This window comes from Topomyia yanbarensis, chromosome 2 (assembly GCF_030247195.1).
Source record: "Topomyia yanbarensis strain Yona2022 chromosome 2, ASM3024719v1, whole genome shotgun sequence".
NCBI lineage: Eukaryota > Metazoa > Arthropoda > Insecta > Diptera > Culicidae > Topomyia > Topomyia yanbarensis.
In genome coordinates this window covers 440,175,573-440,187,990 of record NC_080671.1, presented here as the reverse complement: position 1 = coordinate 440,187,990, position 12,418 = coordinate 440,175,573, and the positions used below count along the sequence as shown (strand labels likewise).

Sequence of the window (12,418 nt, the reverse complement as noted above, 5' to 3'; positions counted from 1 at the left end):
TCCAATGGTAATTACGCATTTCTCAGAAGCTGTTCTAAACCTACCGTTGGTATTTAACAGACTATAGTTCAACAGACGAAGAGAAAATAAATGACCATACAATTACTTGTCCTCTAACAGGGAGTCTATAAACATGCACCTTCACCTTTTTGTGTGTGTATATTTTTAGATAAATAAACGCATGCAGTGCGCGGATGCGTCTGAGCGCCTGCATTTTTCTCGGAATGCATATGTTTTGCTTGGCGAATGTATTTTTCTGCACTTTCCGTCCCTCACTTTCTGCCCAACAGTAGCAGTAAAGTGTCATTTACACGATACGTCAGTTTTCTATCACCGATGTAACATGTCACCGGAACGACAACAATTGTTACATGCAGCTCCTATGGAGTCGTTTCAACACAACATTTACGTATAGAAAGTTTTGACGTACAGAACGTGTGAATGCTCGCACGGGAAAGAAATTCAACTTATCCTAACGGAACAGAGACGTACTGTTCCGTCGACGGAAGCTGATGTGTCGTGTGAGTCGTGCTTAATGGTGCGAACGATGGTGCCAAGTACCATAGTTCCCATCTTGCACTTGAACGTTGCAAGTATTTCCAGAAGGAGCGTGTAAAAGTAAACAAAGTAAGTCGAACAAATCTCAATCTAAAAGCAGTGCTATCGTTAGAAGGCACGTACCGACTTGAAAACTATAGCGCACTGATAGTGATATGCGTATAGGGTCACGAGAGCAACATCGATTTCACTCTTAACGATAATGTGTTGACATTTCCCAAAAAAAAAAAATATTCATGGGATCACCGACTTATCTGTTGGGCGTTGACAAACAGCAGATATTTTACGACTCAGCGGCGATCAATAAGAAGCGATCTTCAAAGCCAAACAGAGAATCGTGTGTGACTGGAATTGAGTTTAGTTATGAACCGAGAACCGATACCCGGACCCTTTCCTAATGCCTGCGGGTTTCAATTACTCACACTCACATCGTATCAGTAGCACACTAATTGGAGTCCCTCTGTGATTAATCTGAGCTCGGAAGAGGCGACAGACGGTTGAATTGATACGAAAATGCAGTATTTTGAAAGTCATATAAACCCCATGAAATAAGACGATCACTAACTGGAACGAGATTAAACAGTTTTTTCTTTCGTCTATTCTGACTTGTATGAGACGAATAACATGGCGAAGCGAAACTTTTGAAAGTGTTTTAAGTCAATAAAGTAATAAAGTTATAGTTATATGTAAATGAAATGAATACAATGTCACATTTTATACAAAAGAATTTCAGTCATAAGTTGTAATTACTTTAGCGGGACATCAATAGTCCAAAATAGAATAGAGTTTCCGTTTATACACCACCGCTGTTTCATCGTACCGCAAATTCACTTTATCCTCGACGCCAGGGTCAATGGATCGAACAGATGTTCACAACGCCAGCGCGCATTATCTCACTAGGGCAATCAACTAAAGAACAGCAGGTTCGGACCAGCCAAACCCTACCTAACCCAACCCAACCCAACCCTAGCCAACCCATCTCCGGCCGCCTTCGGATTGCTGACTGCACAATTCCTCACGAGAGCATGTGAGTGAGCAAGCAAATTAATTATGCATAGAGAAAACGCCCGCTTCCTTCGCACCCTTTCCCAGGTGGGTTGGTGATGGGCAGGCTACAAGGCTATAAAGGTGCGTGCAGTACGGTTCCTTCCTACATACAGCAGATCACGGAATGAAAAAAAAGTCGAAGTTTGGTAGGTAGATAGGTATGTAAAACAGATGCTTCCCTTCTAATAATAATACAACGATGGTGTTGAACAGTCAGAAAATTGCGTGCATATATACAGTGGCGAACAAAACAATAACAAACAACCATTACGGTTTAAGTTTTTCTGTTTTATGCCACCAAACTCCAACTCTATGACTAGCTTATGTCATCTAACGGTGGATATGCTCCTGATGATGCTGATATGCGGAATAACGTTATAAACTGGGCGGCAATAATGTGATGCAAACAGAAATGACTTTTTAACGAGACATCAGCAAAACGATCTAGTTAGATTTATCAGTTAAAAATACTATTTTAGGTAACCAAATCAATCGAGATTCGTTTTTAGCATTCAAATAAAAAATCATTTATTTTTCCAAAATACTACAAAACAGCCAAAAACGTCTCATAAGATAAAAGAGGTTTGTTAAGGGGTAATTCCAATTTTTTTCTCCACTGAGGAGAAATTTTTTAAAAACAATCTTTGCGAGTGACGAACAGAAAACCTATAACTAAATTGTTTGTGTAATTTACTTTTCGAGTTTGTCTCATCAGAATTCGACACTAACTTAGTGACAGGACTAAGTTAGCACCGGATTGACGCTAGCGTAGTCGTGTCACTAAGTTAGTGTCCGGCGCTAGCATAGTTCTGTCACTAAGTTAGTATCAAATTCTGATGAGACCAAGTCGAAACGCAAGTTCCATAACTAACTTATGACAAAACTATATAAATATTCGAATTTTCAACTCTGTTGCAACGCTTCTTATGTATATTCTTCTTATGAGTGCACTGAAAACTTTGACCGCGTTGTTCTCGAAACCAATTTTTTGAGCCGGGCAGAAGTTTATTCGACCCAGCGATTTCTTATTGTTCTGAAATTTTCAGAGTAGATTCAAAATTACTTTTTCAGCGACGCAAGCAGAATTTTACTAGTGATGAAATTATTCAAAAACATTATTTCTGAAATTCGCAATTAGTATTATAAATCCCATTTTACTGCATCTCGATTTTTGTCTTGTTATTTGTTATATTTTTTCCTTTAATTTGTAGTCACATTTTTATTTTTACTTTTTAACGACATTCAATTAGCAAGAGATTACTAAGTAGTGAGAGCAAGGATGTAAAATATACAGATCGGAAAACTAGAAGTAGCAGGGTCACTAGAATCAGGCTTAAAATCTTACGGTCGAATCTTTTGTCTTCTGCTGGCAGGAGTCGAGCTCCTGGTGCAGACAAATTTATCCCTCTTTACCGTGAGAGCCGACAAAAGAAAAGCCAGAGAGAATTCTTCCCTCGGGGTGTTAACTACTGCCTTGGGGATGCCGTAGAATATTGTTTGCTTGGCTTTTATTTTTTGGCCGGCTGTCTGTGGTATATCAGCAGATGTTGAAGGATGTTTGATGGTGTCGGTTGTAGACCTGTGCGCCGCCGCGCCACGCCGCCGCCGCGCCACGCCGCCGCCGCCGGTAATTTTTAACGTACGCCGACGCCGAACGGTAGACCGGCGGCGCGCCGCCGATGCATTTTTCCCACGCCGAAAATTCGCGAACTCTAAAATTGTTGACTCATAATTTTATCCACAAATCTAGGAACATAGTCTATGGACCGAATATACGACGTTAACTGATTCATGATTTATCACATCTTGATCATTATTTGGTATTAGTGGTCGTCAATTGGATTACAAAATTAAAATAATCTTGATATTTTCTCGAAAACCATTACACGACACTCGTTATATAATTCAAAGATCCATTCTTGCTTCATCAACTGGTTATGATTGTGAGCATATAAGTTTCAATTAACCATTCGTGTGCGTGAAATGGTCCACAAATTAAAAAAAAATCTTCCACTTTCAAGATATATTTGCCTGAAATTTACGATTATGTGCCTGATTCTAATCTTTGCACGTAATTAATTTCACTGGAACGCAGTGTATTATTCATTGATTTTTTAACCGATTCTTAATTCTTAATATGCTACACACGATTCACCAGTCGAGCTCGTGAAACTGTAAGCTCAAGACTAAAATATCACGATAACACGACGAGAATTTACGAAAATCGTTGCACGTCGTTAAATTCTTGACTGTTTTAGTCAATAAAGTTAATACAAATCATTGTTTCATCGAGTTATGAATTAGAATCATAAAAATATTAAACATATTCAGACACAACCACCTACTAAACATTTGAGTATAATGTCATCTTTTTTTTTTGCGTGAACTAGTTTTATGAAAACACAAAAATTATTTTCAATACGAGGTTTATTTATCATTGATTGAATCGTGACCTATTTTAAATTTTTTTTCTCGAAGAATAGTTGAGAAAAGTGATCTTGACTTTTCGCGACGCTGGTGCACAGATATGGCGATGCAGAGGGTAAGATTTCTAGTCTCATAAATTATTCATCGTGTGATCTAGCCCCACTCAAGAAAGATTTTCAGTGTCAGTTGCACCAGCCCGGTATCACAGAACGGTCGATTTCAATTACAAATCGGTGGCGTTAGTGAAGAGATTTTGACACAGAGCTAAATGCGTTACTTAATTTCCGCACCCACCCGAAAACGTTACGGTCTTTTTAATCTCGTGCAAACCAAAACAAATAATATGGGCCGGAAATGTGAAATTCATTCTTGTCGAAGTGCCCAAGGTGGGAGTTGTTCACAACCATTTTTTAAGTTACAACACGATGCCGATCGGTGAGTAAGCACATAACAGGATGTTAGTAATTTAATTGATTCGGTGTATCGAATGTATGCAATGGATTAGAATTTGTTGGTCTCCAGAAGTGCTGGAGAAATCAGCGGGGTGCAGGTGCTACGATAACTAGAGATACGCTCAGACCATTTTCAATCAGACTTGTTTAGTGATCAGTTTCAACCTAACAGGAGCTAACACTTCAAGTCGTGGAATGATTATGATTGATAGTAACTGTATATTTAGGTTTCGTCAGGGTGTAGATCTGTATGATTCCAGCACATCGAGCATACTTTGCACTCAAGATAGAAGCAGATCGCACGTTGTAAGAAAATGTAGTGCCAGGGAATCGTATTTCTTATCATCGTGGCGATTTTGTACTTACAAGAAGTAAAAGTAAACACCAGCCTGGAAAATGAAGTAATGTGTCTACCTTGAAAGGTGTCCTTACACGATCATTAAAAGTGACATCCCGCAGATATCAGGTACCCTAACACGAGGCGTTATTATTGAATAACGCCTCGTGTTAGGGTACCTGATATCTGCGGGATTCTAAAAGAGCGACGGTAAACAACCCAGGGACAACTTGACAGATAGTGCTTGTTTCATATATGCACCACCGATTTGATGGTGGCGCTAGTATGCCTTCTCTGTATGAGTACCACGAACAACGAAACGAAAAAGTTTCAAGAGAAAAGCGTGTTTCGTTACGTGTGTTATGAACGCCGTCAATGCGGCTAGAACAACATTTAGAAAAAACCTATTCCAATATATGAATGAAGAAAACCGTCAGCAAAGTTGCATAAATCTTATTATATATTTAGCTGGAAGTCGTTGTTTTAAACAACCGGCTCTCTTCCTTCCTAAACATGTTTTGGTTTTCTTGTTGTGTGAAGTTTGAAATCGTTAAATCATTGGTGCTTTTTATCTCGAGAATCGTAAATGAAAAACATTTTGGCCAATGAAAGTACATCACCACCAAGCTTAACAATTCGTTTTGAATAGAATTTGTGTTTTATCAGAAATGGTAGAAATGCTTAAATTGATTATTTTCCACAGATATGGAAAATAATAAATGGGATGCGCCTTTTTCAAATTTTGCTCCATTCGAGCCGCCATGACATCACCAAATCACCCCAAAATTTGCTTATGAATTCAATATATGGGAGCTGTCAATTGTTCTCGGGATTACGGTAAAGATGACTAAATAGAAACAAAAAACAATGAAACGACAACAACAATTAATTTCCTCAAACAAAACAAAAACTGTTTTACCGTTGCTTAATTTCCCAGATATAGAACAATAAATAATTATTATGGGTCATTGAAAATACAGTCGTTACTCTACATTCTTCAAATTTGTCCATTGCAATCATTATTTCATGCGAAGTCGTAGTATGCGACATCGACAATTTTTCTATTTCGTTCTTCAAATTTTACAACTGTAAAAATAGTTCCACCTTTCATTTATTATCTTGCATTTGGCAAGCAGGGTGGGCACTATTAGAGCTTCAGTTGAACAAAAAAATTGATATGGTTGCGAGAATTACATTTTGTGCAATGTGTTCAATAGATGTCGCTAGTACAGTCTGTTATAATAGAAACCGAAATTTTGGGAAAGGAATGGTACTGTCAAGAATTTCCTTTAGTTACATAAGCGTCAATATTCGTCACGCCGACACACGCCGGCGCGCCGCCGCCGATAGAGTCCAACGGCGTGACGCCGCCAACGCCGCCGCCGCCGGCCAAAAATGTCGCTTACGCCGCCGCCGATTAAAAATGCATCGGCGCACACCTCTAGTTGGTTGTAGTAGATGAATTTTCTTAAGTTGTTTCGGCGCATGGTTTATCGTTGTGTGCCATCCGGTTACAAAACAGGTACGAGGGTGTCTGACCAGGGTATGTACATAGGGTTCTTTGTACGCCAAATCCGCGCGAGATTTTGACCAGTTGAATATTGCCAAAACTTGCAATGGTTTTTCTTTGAAAATTCTAGGAAACTTCCTTCAGATTTATTTAGAAATATATTGCGAACTTCCCACTAACCTGGACTCCGCACGTTCAAACTGCTACTGAAAACTGCGAGCTGTCAAATCACGTGTATTTCAATTGATAGATATGGTACTCTCATAGACAGGCCAGTCGATCTAACCAGTCTATGAGACGAAATTATTAGAAGAATGTTAAGTGCGCAGTGCGGTTCGAATTTTTAGTGCCACAAGCTATAACATTCCAAAATAATTTCGACAAAATGCTATAATTGTTGCATTAATGAATGTATTTTGGATCGAATCTTCTACCCGTTTGATTGTGCTGTCGTCGTTGAGAATGATAACATTCGTTCTAAGAAGCGATCCGTCTTAATCCAGAATAAGGCTGATTATCAAAAATAATTGATTGCTTTCTTCTTATCGCATCGTCTGACCGTGTATCCACATGCTTCTCATTCAGCTAGCGAGCGATGAATGAAGTATTTTGCACAAATATACATGTGGGATTTTTATAACTTACCAATAATGCATTAGGTTTCTTAGATGGACCAATTCTGCCGGAAATACACTATCAAATATCGGAATTTCTATGCCATTTTCGATAGTTTTTGTGTTATGCATACAAGTAATAAATACTTCGAAATTTAATACAAAATTGGGTAACATTTGTCCAACTGATCAGTGCAAATATAATGTAATTTCGTTTAGTACAATCAAAGTTATAAACTTAAAAAAGTAGACTCGACAAAAGAATATGAAAAACTTGGATTAAAAGTTGCTAGTAATGATTGCATTTTCAACCTACTATATATAGTAGGTGCTAAAAATAACTCCTATTACACAACCAGTAACGCAGAAAACGCATTAACAATGATTTAATATTGTTCATATACTCTTGCAGAATACGTTTAGAGAAGTTAGAGTGGTTAAACCGGTGTTTATGTTTTGTTTTCATTCAGTTTTCCTTTAAGGGGTTACACATTTTCGTCAGTATGGAAAAAATCGAATTTTTGTAAATTAGATATTCTGAAATTACATACGCCGAGGAAAATTTTCTCAAAATATTAAGTTCGGTATACTACTACTTGAATAATAGCTTATTATCTCGGAGTTGTGTTTTGTTAAAAAGTTCATTCACGGCGATCGCGATATCCCAGGAACTAATTAATCGATCAATCTGAAACTTTCACTAACTTTTCGTAAGTATATCAGCTGCTTTGTGTTCAAAAATAATTTTACTGGAATGATCACATCATTTTTTCCGATCGGAAAACTCAATTTGTGATGCGCATGAAAAATAAGTTGGGCAATAATGGGTAAATAAATACATGGTTCTTTTGAGCTCAGTTGGCTACTGCTGCTTTGGTTGCAAAAGAATCCGTACATTCTGAACACATATTCAACTTTAACCAACTTCCACCTATTGGTGCTTCGGAGGATGTTAATAGCTGTAACTCAAGCTGCTGCGCTCCGATATTGATGAACGTGTTGTGATTGACAATGAAACCTATGCGATAGCCGATTTCAAGTAAATTCCGTGGCACAAATTTTTCGTGAAAAAGTTAGCACAAAAAATCACGATTTTGCAAGGAATCTGTTCATGTGGCGTTTTTGCCTACACAAACGGATGTTACTATTCATTAAGACGATCCCGTCACGTTTTGAACAGACTTAGTAAACTGCCATTACAGCGAGGATATTTTTCAACGATACTACAATGGATCCCAGTTCATCCCAACGCAGAAGTCACCAAATTGTCCCCAGTTCCGTCCCATAACGAAATATTGGGCGATAATGAAGCGGATACTGAAGATTGGGAGCACTGTCTCCTTCATTAGTAGTATTGTAGTAGAATGAGGAATTGAAGAATCAATATACAGTAATGTTTCGATTATATCACGGTCGGTCTGTATTTTAGCGTGATATATTTGAAGCGTGATATATTCAAAACAAAACAAAAAATTACATTCAAGCATTAACCCATGTATTTCTATAAACAAATAGTAATAAAAAGTTAAAAAGTGTCAAAAATAATCAATCATAGTAGGGTAATGAGCCTATTTTTGCCATATTTCTATTATTACAATACCCATTTAAAACCGTTGGTTAGAGCAGCGTATGCCATCTTTGTTCAACGCATTGGGTCAAACGGTATGGCATCAGCAGATAATTTTTCTCCACACAGCTTCACTTTACCTATCCCGTACCGTTTCTTAAAATTGTTGAACCACCCAAAACTAAACTTGAAGGAATCTGGCACGCTAAGGTTTTGGACAAATATCTTATTAAATATAATATTAAAATCAGTGAATTCGAAGAGACTACGATTCAGTTTTCGTTGTTTCAACATCCATAGAGATAGTCCCATGTCCAATTGTTGATGTTGTCCTTTCAAAAGAAAAGTATTCACATTAATTCAAGAGTAATGCATGTCTCGTCATACCTACCATATCGCGTATTTTGGTTTTCTTATAATTTTTGGTAGATTTTCTTGTGGATAACAATTAAGTGAATAAAAAGAAGTCAATTTGTTTACTCATTATACCAGACGGCCCCTTGAGGACACGACAAATAAGTTACGAAGAATTTAAAACTAAAATTGGAATCGGCCGATAGATATTTTGGCAATCCTATTCACTGCAACAAAGTTTTTGGTAAAACATGATTTCGAGATTATTCACGTTTGAAGTTTCGCGCCACGCTCACGTAAAGGAACTGCGCTACAACTTTGCTTCTACTGCTTAAACATCTATAAACATACCGATTTTCAGATACTTTCTTAAGAATCTGTACTTTAAGATAAACGAATATAAAAGATCGATTTTTTGACCGACCTCATCATATATAATCCGAAAGCCAATAATAGGCTCATTACCCTACATGTAAATAAGCAAATAAATTGTAAAAAAATCCTGAAAGTACCAGGACACAACATGTGGCTTAATTGGATCAAAACGTAGTGTGTCTTGTCCGTTTTTGAAAAAGCGTGATATAATCGAGACAAAACCGTGATATAATCGAGGGTGATATAAACGAGTATTGATATAAACGCATAGTGATATAATCGAAACATTACTGTATTGTCATTCATGTATCAACATTTTCAAATGAATTTTATTTTCAAAAGTTATTACTGAAACATTGTTCATATTATAATAGCATATATTTATCGTGAACAAAATTGGTTAATGAGCATGTTGGGTAGATTCTGATAGAACTGAAAATATGTCCAAAATTGAATTCGCGCCAAATCCGCGTAACAACCGTAACAACGAATGGATATGTTCGAGTAAAATGGAAAATATCGAATATAATACTAAAGAGCAGATGTATGTCGTAAAATACCACAGCATTATATTAGCAGTATATTGGCTGAAATTTTGCTATATAACAGCATTAAATGCATATGTAAAGCATATATGGCATGAATACTCCTCAAGGCTTGTGTGCGTTATATAAGTTTTATATAACTGTATAGAGTAGCAATTAATGCTATTTTTTGCGTATATTGCTAATGTAGAGCTCGAATGCAATGTGAATTCATAAAGAGGATTTTTACAAAAATGGTGCTAATTTATAACTAATACAGTGCAAGAACCTAATGCGTATTATTATTTGAGAAGTCCCATCAAACTTGAAGCACGAGGTAACTGATATTCGTGTTAGGATCTGAACAAATCTCGGATTTAGTCCCGAAAATCGCAAAACAAATATTTGATCACATGTTTTTTCTTCCGTTTCAGGTACGTGTTACGACTGACTTTTCAATAAATACTAATACGTGAGTATTTTTTTATTTGTGTATTTCGATTGTAATTTGGTATTGTAAGAATTCTCCCTCCCCAGGGTTTAGGGGTTTGACGGTATTGCAAACATCATCAAGCATCAATTGCTTTAAGATGGGTATTGCATTACGCCTCGATAGTGGCGCATCGAGGAAACCGAGAGGGCTTATGTGCCTTTTTATGTTATATGTTGCTTCATACTCTGCACCTGCACATACCAACGCTAAACCACTGGTCTATGGTGTCGTGGCCAGTGATGCCAAAGGTACCGGTAAACTACATTTTTTCGGTATATTTACATTTGTATAAGCCGTACAGCCCGCTACAGCGACGCATCACTACAGCTCTTGCCAGAACAGTAGCCAAACCGAGTACATTTTCCCGTACAGCAGTAGAATACATTTTTGTTTTGCTACTGTACTCCGACTGCTCGGTGAGAGTGTGGCGTAGTTAAGTTTGTTCCCTCGCTTTGTACACTTTTCTTTGTATAGTCAAAGGGAGAGGCCCGCACACGAAAACTTTAATGCCGGTCGTGGCGTAATCGAACCGCATTCATTGTCTTCGTTTTTTATCAAAAATATTTAATAGATTAAAAGTATTAAAAAGTGTAAAATAAGGAAAGAGAAGCTGTACCGCTCGCGTCTGGTGGCTGTACAATGGGCAGTATTTTTTGTCATGTTACTGCTTTGCTTACAGACTGCCGTACAACGCTGAACGTCCTGCACAAGCGAACGGCAGTAGCGTCAAAAGAGAAATGAGAATGTAGGCAGAAAAATTACAGCCGCAGAAAAGGTAGGCATTTTGCATCCTTGGTCGTGGCCGACTGGCGGATCGACGTAGATTGACTTTTGCTGTGTGCCATGTTTGCAAATATTGTTCTATTGGTGGTATTCGTGGACGGGGCTCACGGAGGGAGTCATTGTGTGTCCATTTATCGGTCGACTTCGTCATCGTGCATATACCAATTAATTAAATTAATTTAATAATTAAATTAATTTAATAAAGTAGAATAAGTAGAAAACTATTAGTTCTAACTTTGTGATAATCGTAGTTTTTCGTACTAGTGTAGAACTGTTATGTGCTAGTCGTATGTCTATCTATGTATGTATTCGTATGAGTATTTGTGACAGTTGGGTCAGGGAATGGATGCAGAACTGACGTATATGATAGAATAGAGGCTAATACTTCTGGTGATCAATCTGCGCATTTGATTCTATTCATTCGGAAAAATCGGGTTGGATAAATTAGGGTAAAATTAACTTACCGACGCATAGCATGATGAAAGTCTAACAGCATGCATTGTCGTTAATGATGAATATACAACATTTGCTGCATTTAGACGAGTTTGATTGCATGTTACATATGTTTTTCTGTTCTACTTCATTAGTCTGTTTCTTTTGTACATCTATTAGTTTGATTTTCCATTATTTATGTATACCAAAATAGTATTGTTCAATTTCTACACTTCTAGTCAAGCTCTTTCATCTTTTTTTCTTTATTCGACATGTTACGATTCCTTTTATTAGTATATCTCTACTATACGCTACCAATACTCATATAGGTACAAACGCTCGTGACCTTCGCGATAACACGAACCTGGCCACAAACGCGACCATGCAATTGCAATAATCCAATACCTACGCCCGCGATTACGCCTACATGAAAACACCCCGGTAGTTAAGTAATCGTGGCATCTTTAAACTTCCAAACGCGGTCTCAAACATTAACCCACCACTCGCGCGATCATGAAACGGTCACGTCCGAAAATTTTACCAGTATGGACTAATGCCCTCAGTTGAACCAATCAAAAAGTGACGCTCATATTCACTAAACAACACGTTCCATGGTGACATGACCTGGAACTCAAGTGATATGGGGAAACGGACTACCATCTGTACCATACACTAAAAATTAAGCTTCAGATTCATGGTCCGCGCGCGATCAAACAAAAATACACACTAAGTCATTATAAAATCGAAGTTATACACGCGAAGTCACATACACGTGACAAACACGTCAATATACAAATGCTTGAACCCTTCGCGATCATCCCCGGCATCTACACCCGCGATCTAGTAAACATGATGGCATCCCAGTGATAAAGTGAATGTCTCAGCTCCTATAAATTTTCAAACGCGGTCTCAAGCGTGAACCTAAAAACTCCCGCACTCGCACGA

The 12,418-nt window shown here is 37.7% G+C and overlaps 1 protein-coding gene across 7 annotated transcripts in view; it reads left to right on the top strand.

Moving 5' to 3' along the window:
- LOC131685589 (FERM, ARHGEF and pleckstrin domain-containing protein 2) overlaps positions 1-12,418 on the top strand; it is a 261,738-nt gene that overhangs the window by 51,260 nt on the left and 198,060 nt on the right. Inside the window, exon 2 of one of the 7 annotated variants that reach the window (XM_058969435.1) lies at positions 10,200-10,237. The exons of the other annotated variants lie outside the window; for them this stretch is intronic. The gene's annotated coding sequence lies outside the window, so the exon portion shown is untranslated. The remainder of the gene's footprint in view (positions 1-10,199; positions 10,238-12,418) is intronic. 7 annotated transcript variants of the gene reach the window in all.